Genomic DNA, 7,906 nt, shown 5'->3' with positions numbered 1-7,906 from the left:
AACGGTCTGAAAATTAGGAGGAGCATGAAGCGGTGTTGAAAAACATACAGAGCCTGAAACAGTGTGAAATATATGAAGAGCCTCAAAGGTGTCAAAAATATGAGGAGCAAGAAACGGTCTGAAAAATAGAAGGAGCTTGAAGTGGTGTTGAAAAACATGAAGAGCCTGAAACAGTGTGAAGTATATGAAGAGCCTCAAAGGTGTCAAAATTATGAGGAGCAAGAAACGGTCTGAAAAATAGAAGGAACTTGAAGTGGTGTTGAAAAACATGGAGAGCCTGAAAAGGTGTGAAAAATATGAAGAGCTTCAAAAAGGTGTCAAATATACAGAGGGTGAAATGGTCTGAAAAATCTGCGGAGCAAGAAACTGTTTTCAAAAACATGAAGAGCCTCAAAAGGTGTGAAAAATATGAAGAACTTCAAAAAGGTGTCAAATATATAGAGGGTGAAACGGTCTGAAAAAATATGAGGAGCAAGAAACTGTTTTCAAAAACATGAAGAAACTCAAAAGGTGTGAACAATGTGAAGAGCTTCAAACTGTGTCAAAAATATGAGGAGCATGAAACGGTCTGAAACATATGAGGAGCATGAAGTGTTGTTGAAAACCATGAAGAGCCTGAAAAAGTGTGAAACATATGAGGAGCATGATACGGTCTGAAAAATAGGAGGAGCATGAAGCGGTGTTGAAAAATATGTAGAGCCTGAAAACGTATGAAAAATAGGAAGAGCTTCAAAAGGTGTCAAAAATATAAGGAGCATGAAACGGTCTGAAATATAGCAGGAGCATGAAAAGGTGTTAAAAAACATGAAGAGCCTGAAAAGGTGTGAAAAATATGAAGAGCTTAAAATGGTGTCAAAAATATGAGGAGAATGAAACGGTCTGAAAATTAGGAGGAGCATGAAGCGGTGTTGAAAACATGAAGAGCCTGAAAATGTGTGAAATATATGAAGAGCCTCAAAGGTGTCAACAATATGAGGAGCAATAATCGGTCTGAAAAATAGGAGGAGCTTGAAGCGGTGTTGAAAAATATGAAGAGCGTGAAAAGGTGTGAAATATATGAAGAGCTTCAAAAGGTGTCAAAAATATAAGGAGCATGAAATGGTAGGAAATATAGGAGCAGCATGAAAAGGTGTTAAAAAACTTGAAGAGCTTCAAAAGGTGTGAAACATATGAGGAAGAGCATGTAGTGGTGTTGAAAACCATGAAGAGCCTGAAAGTTGTGAAAAATATGAAGAGCTTTAAAAGGTGTCAAAAATATGAGGAGCATGAAACGGTCTGAAAAATAGGAGGAGCATGAAGCTGTGTAGAAAAACATGAAGAGCCTGAAAAGGTGTGAAATATATGAAGAGCTTCAAAATGTGTAAAATATGAGGAGTATGAAACGGTCTGAAAAATAGGAGTAACATGAAACACTGTTCAAAATCATGAAGAGCCTGAAAAGGTGTGAAAAACATGAAGAGCCTGAAAAGGTGTGAAAAATATGAAGAGCTTCAAAAGGTGTCAAAAATGAGATGAGCATGAAACGGTCTGAAAAATCGGAGGAGCATGAAGTGGGGTTGAAAATCATGAAGAGCCTGAAAAGGTGTGAAAAATATGAGGAGCTTCAAAAGGTGTGAAATTCATGAGGAGCATGAAATGGTCTGAAAAATAGGAGAAGAATGAAGTGGTGGGGAAAAATATGAAGAGCCTGAAAAGGTGTGAAAAATATGAAGAGCTTCAAAAGGTGTCAAAAATTAGATGAGTATGAAACGGTCTGAAAATTTGGAGGAGCAAGAAGTAGTGTTGAACAAAATGAAGAGCCTGAAAATGTGTGAAAAATATAAAGAGCTTCAAAATGTGTGAAATTCATGAGGATCATGAAACGGTCTGAAAAATAGGAGAAGCATGAAGTGGTGTGAAAAAACATGAAGTGCCTGAAAAGGTGTGAAATATAGGAAGAGCTTCAAAAGGTGTCAAAAATATGAGGAGCATGAAACGGTGTGAAAATAGGAGGAGGATGAAACGGTCTGAAAAATAATAGGAGCATGAATCGATGTTGAAAACATGAAGAGCATGAAGAGGTGTGAAAAATATGAAGAGCTTCAAAAGGTGTCAAAAATATTAGGAGCAAGAAACGGTCTGAAAAATAGGAGGAGCATGAAGCGGTGTTGAAAAACATGAAGAGCCTGAAAATGTGTGAAAAATATGAAGAGCTTCAAAAGCTGTCAAAAATATGAGGCGCCTGTAACGGTCTGAAAAATAGGAGGAGCATGAAGCGGTGTTGAAAAACATGAAGAGCTTGAAATGGGGTGAAATATATTAAGAGCTTCCAAAGGTGTCAAAAATAGGAGGAGTATGAAACGGTCTGAAATCTCGGAGGAACATGAAGTGTTATTGAAAAACATGAAGATCATGAAAAGGTGTGAAATATGAAGAGCTTCAAAAGGTGTCAAAAATGTGAGGAGCATGAAACGGTCTGAAAAATAGGAGGAGCATGAAGCCATGTTCAAAAACATGAAGAGCCTGAAAAGGTGGGAAAAATATGAAGTGCTTCAATAGGTGTGAAAAATATGAAGAGCTTCAAAAGGTGTGAAAAATATGAAGAGCTTCAAAATGTGTGAAATACATGAGGAGCATGAAACGGTCAGAAAAATAGGAGGAGCATGAAGCGGTGTTGAAAAACATGAAGAGACTTAAAACGTGTGAAATATATGAAGAGGCTGAAAAGGTGTGAAAAATATGAAGAGATTCAAAGGTGTCAAAAATATGAGGAGCAAGAAACGGTCTGAAAATAGGAGGAGCATGAAACGGTGTTCAAAAACATGAAGAGCCGGAAAAGGTGTGAAAAATATGAAGAGCTTCAAAAGGTGTCAAAAATATGAGGAGCAAGAAACGGTCTGAAAATAGGAGGAGCATGAAGCGGTGTTCAAAAACATGAAGAGCCTGAAAAAGTGTGAAAAAGTTGAAGAGCTTCAAAAATGTGAAAAATATGAAGAGCTTCAAATGCTGTCAAAAATGAGATGAGCATGAAACGGTCTGAGAAATAGGAGAAGCATGAAGTGGTGTTGAAAAACATGAAGAGCCTGAAAAAGTGTGAAATATATGAAGAGCTTCAAAAGGCGTGAAAAATATGAAGAGCTTCAAAAGAGATCAAAAATATGAGGAGCATGAAACGGTCTGAAAAATAGGAGGAGAATTGTAGCATTGTTCAAAAACTTGAAGAGCCTGAAAAGGTGTGAAAAATATGAAGAGCTTCAAAATGTGTCAAAAATATGAGGAGCATGAAACGGTGTGAAAATAGGACGAGGATGAAACGGTCTGAAAAATAATAGGAGCATGAATCGATGTTGAAAACATGAAGAGCATGAAAAGGTGTGAAAAATATGAAGAGCTTCAAAAGGTGTCAAAAATATGAGGAGCATGAAACGGTGTGAAAATAGGACGAGGATGAAACGGTCTGAAAAATAATAGGAGCATGAATCGATGTTGAAAACATGAAGAGCATGAAAAGGTGTGAAAAATATGAAGAGCTTCAAAAAGTGTCAAAAATATTAGGAGCAAGAAACGGTCTGAAAAATAGGAGGAGCATGAAGCGGTGTTGATAAACATGAAGAGCCTGAAAATGTGTGAAAAATATGAAGAGCTTCAAAAGGTGTCAAAAATATGAGGCGCATGTAACGGTCTGAAAAATAGGAGGAGCATGAAGCGGTGTTGATAAACATGAAGAGCTTCAAAAGGTGTGAAAAATACGAAGAGCTTCAAAAGGTGTGAAATACATGAGGAGCATGAAACTGTCTGAAAAATAGGAGGAGCATGAAGCGCTGTTCAAAAACATGAAGAGTTTGAAAAGGTGTAAAAAATATGAAGAGCTACAAAAGGTGTGAAATACATGAGGAGCATGAAACGGTGTATAAAATAGGAGGAGCATGAAGCGGTGTTCAGAAACATGAAGAGCCTGAAAAGGTGTGAAAAATATGAAGAGCTACAAACGGTGTTAAAAATATGAGGAGAATGAAACGGTCTGAAAAATAGAAGGAGCATGAAGCGGTGTTCAAAAACATGAAGAGCTTGAAAAGGTGTGAAAAATATGAAGAGCTTCAAAAGATGTGAAATACATGAGGAGCATGAAACTGTCTGAAAAATAGGAGGAGCATGAGACGGTGTTCAAAAACATGAAGAGACTGAAAAGGTGTGAAAAATATGAAGAGCTTCAAAAGGTGTCAAAAATATGAGGAGCATGAAACGATCTGATAATTAGGAGGAGCATGAAGTGGTGTTTAAAAACATGAAGAGCCTGAAAAGGTGTGAAAAATATGAAGAGCTTCAAAAAGTGTGAAAAATATGAGGAGCATTATACGGTCTGAAAAGTAGGAGGAGCATGAAACGGTGTTCAAAAACATGAAGAGACTGAAAAGGTGTGAAAAATATGAAGAGCTTCAAAATCTGTCAAAAATGAGATGAGCATGAAACGGTCTGAAAAATAGGAGGAACATGAAGTGGTGTTGAAAAACATGAAGAGCCTGAAAAAGTGTGAAATATATGAAGAGCTTCAAAAGATGTGAAAAATATTAGGAGCTTCAAAAGAGGTCAAAAATATGAGGAGCATGAAACGGTCTGAAAAAGAAGAGGAGCATGAAGCGGTGCTCAAAAACATGAAGAGCCTGAAAAGGTGTGAAAAATACGAAGAGCTTCAAAAGGTGTGAAATACATGAGGATCATGAAACTGTCTGAAAAATAGGAGGAGCATGAAGCGCTATTCAAAAACATGAAGAGCTTGAAAAGGTGTAAAAAATATGAAGAGCTACAAAAGGTGTGAAATACAGGAGGAGCATTAAACTGTCTGAAAAATAGGAGGAGCAGGAAGCGGTGTTGAAAAACATGAAGAGCCTGAAATGGTGTGAAAAATGTGAAGAGCTTCAAAAGGTGTGAAAAATAGGAGGAGCATGAAGAGGTGTTCAAATACATGAAATGCCTGAAAAGTTGTAAAAAATATGAAGAGCTTCAAAAGGTGTCAAAAATATGAGGAGCCTGAAACCGTCTGAAAAACAGGAGGAGCATGAATCGGTCTTCAAAATCATGAAGAGCCTGAAAAGGTGTGAAAAATATGAAGAGCTTCAAAAGTTGTGAAATACTTGAGGAGCATGAAACGGTCTGAAAAATAGGAGGATCATGAAGCATTGTTGAAAAACATGAACAGCTTGAAAAGGTGTGAAAAATATGAAGAGTTTCAAAAGGTTTAAAATATATGAGGAGCATGAAACGGTCTGAAAAATAGAAGCAGCAAAAAACGGTGTTCAAAAACATGAAGAGCCTGAAAAGGTGTGAAAAATACGAAGAGCTTCAAAAGGTGTGAAAAATATGAAGAGCTTCAAAAGGTGTCAAAAATATGAGGAGCATTAAAAGGTCTGAAAAATACGAGGAGCATGAAGTGGTGTTGAAAATCATGAAGAGCCTGAAAAGATGTGAAAAATATGAAGAGTTTCAAAAGGTGTCAAAAATATGAGGAGCATGAAACGGTCTGAAAAGCTGGAGAAGAATCAAGCGGTGTTGAAATACATGAAGAGCCTGAAAAGTTATAAAAATATGAAGAGCTTCAAAAGGTGTAAAAAATACGAAGAGCTTCAAAAGGTGTCAAAAATGAGATGAGCATGAAACGGTCTCAAAAATAGGAGGAGCATGAAGCGGTGGTGAGAAACATAAAGGGCCTGAAAATGTGTGAAAAAAATGAAGAGCTTCAAAAGGTGTGAAAAGTATGAGGAGCATGAAGCGGTGTTCAAAAACATGAAGAGCCTGAAAAGGTGTGAAATATATGAAGAGCTTCAAAAGGTGTGAAAAATATGAAGAGCTTCAAAAGGTGTCAAAAAAATGAAGAGCATGAAACGGTCTGAAAATAAGAGGAGCATGAAACGGTGTTCAAAACATGAAGAGATTTAAAAGGTGTGAAAAATATGAAGAACTTTAAAAAGTGTCAAGAATATGAGGAGCATGAAACGTTCTGAAAAATAGGAGGATCATGAAACGGTGTTCAAAAACATGAAGAGCCTGAAAAGGTGTGAAAAATATGAGTAGCCTCAAAATGTGTCAAAAACATGAGGAGTGTGAAACGTTCTGAAAAATAGCAGGAACATGAAGCGGTGTTCAAAAACATGAAGAGCCTGAAAACGTGTGAAAAATTTGAATAGCTTCATAAATGTGAAAAATATGAAGAGCTTCAAAAGGTGTGAAATATATGAAGAGCTTCAAAAAGTGTCAAAAATTAGATGAGCATGAAACGGTCTGAAAAATAGGAGGAGCATGAAGTGGTGTTTTGAAAAACATGAACAGCCTGAAAAGGTGTGAAATATATGAAGAGCTTCAAAAGGTGTGAAAAATATGAAGAGCTTCAAAAGGTGTCAAAAAAATGAAGAGCATGAAATGGCCTGAAAAATAGGAGGAGCATGAAGCGGTGTTCAAAAACATGAAGAGCCTGAAAAGGTGTGAAATATATGAAGAGCTTCAAAACGTGTGAAAAATATGAAGAGCTTCAAAAGGTGTCAAAAAAATGAAGAGCATGAAACGGTCTGAAAATAGGAGGAGCATGAAACGGTGTTCAAAACATGAAGAGCCTTAAAAGGTGTGAAAAATATGAAGAACTTTAAAAGGTGTCAAGAATATGAGGAGCATGAAACGTTCTGAAAAATAGGAGGAACATGAAGTGGTGTTGAGAAACATGAAGAGGCTGAAAATGTGTGAAATATATGAAGATCTTCAAAAGGTGTGAAAAATATGAAGTGCTTCTAAAGGTGTCAAAAATATGAAGAGCATGAAACGGTCGCAAAAATAGGAGGAACTTGAATTGGTGTTCGAAAACATGAAGAGTCTGAAAAGGTGTGAAATATAAGAAGAGCTTCAAAGGGTGTCAAAATTATGAGGAGCATGAAACGGTCTGAAAAATAGGAGGATCATGAAACAGTGTTGAAAACCATGAAGAGCCTGAAAAGGTGTGAAAAATATGAAGAGCTTCAAAACGTGTCAAAAATATGAGGAGCATGAAACTGTCTGAAAAATAGGAGGAGCATGATGCGGTGTTGAAAAATATGAAGAGCCTGAAAACGTGTGAAAAATATGAAAATCTTCAAAAGGTATGAAAAATATGAAGAGCTTCAAAAGGTGTCAAAAATGAGATGACCATGAAACGGTCTGAAAAATAGAAGGAGCATGAAGTTATTTCCAAAAAAATGAAGAGCCTGAAAAGGTGTGAAGTATATGAAGATTTCAAAAGGTGTCAAAAATATGAGGAGCATGAAACGGTCTGAAAAATAGGAGGAGCATGAAGTCATGTTGAAAAACATGAAGAGCCTGAAAATGTGTGAAAAATACGAAGAGCTTCTGTCACAAATAAGAGGAGCATGAAACGGTCTGAAATATATGAGGAGCATGAAGCCGTGTTCAAAAACATGAAGAGCCTGAAAAGGTGTGAAAAATTTGAAGAGCTTCAACAGATGTGAAAAATAGGAGGAGCATGAAGCGGTGTTAAAAAACATGAAGAGCCTGAAAACGTGTCAAAAATATGAAGAGCTTCAAAAGGTGTGAAAAATATGAAGAGCTTCAAAAATTGTCAAAAATGAGATGAGCATGAAGCGGTCTGAAAAATGGTGGAGCATGAAGTGTTGTTGAAAAACATGAAGAGCCTGAAAAGATGTGAAAAATATGAAGAGCTTCAAAAGTTGTGAAGTACAGGAGGAGCATTAAAAGGTCTGAAAATAGGAGGTGCATGAAGCGGTATTGAAAAACATGAAGAGCCTGAAAAGGTGTGAAAAATATGAAGAGCTTCAAAAGGTGTGAAGTACAGGAGGAGCATTAAACGGTCTGAAAAATAGGAGGAGCATGAAGCGGTGTTGAAAAACATGAAGAGCCTGAAATGGTGTGAAAAATGTGAAGAGCTTCA

The sequence above is a fragment of the Dama dama genome, unplaced genomic scaffold (genome assembly GCF_033118175.1).
Source record: "Dama dama isolate Ldn47 unplaced genomic scaffold, ASM3311817v1 ptg000088l, whole genome shotgun sequence".
Classification (NCBI taxonomy): Eukaryota; Metazoa; Chordata; class Mammalia; order Artiodactyla; family Cervidae; genus Dama; species Dama dama.
Note: the sequence above shows the minus strand (reverse complement) of the source record.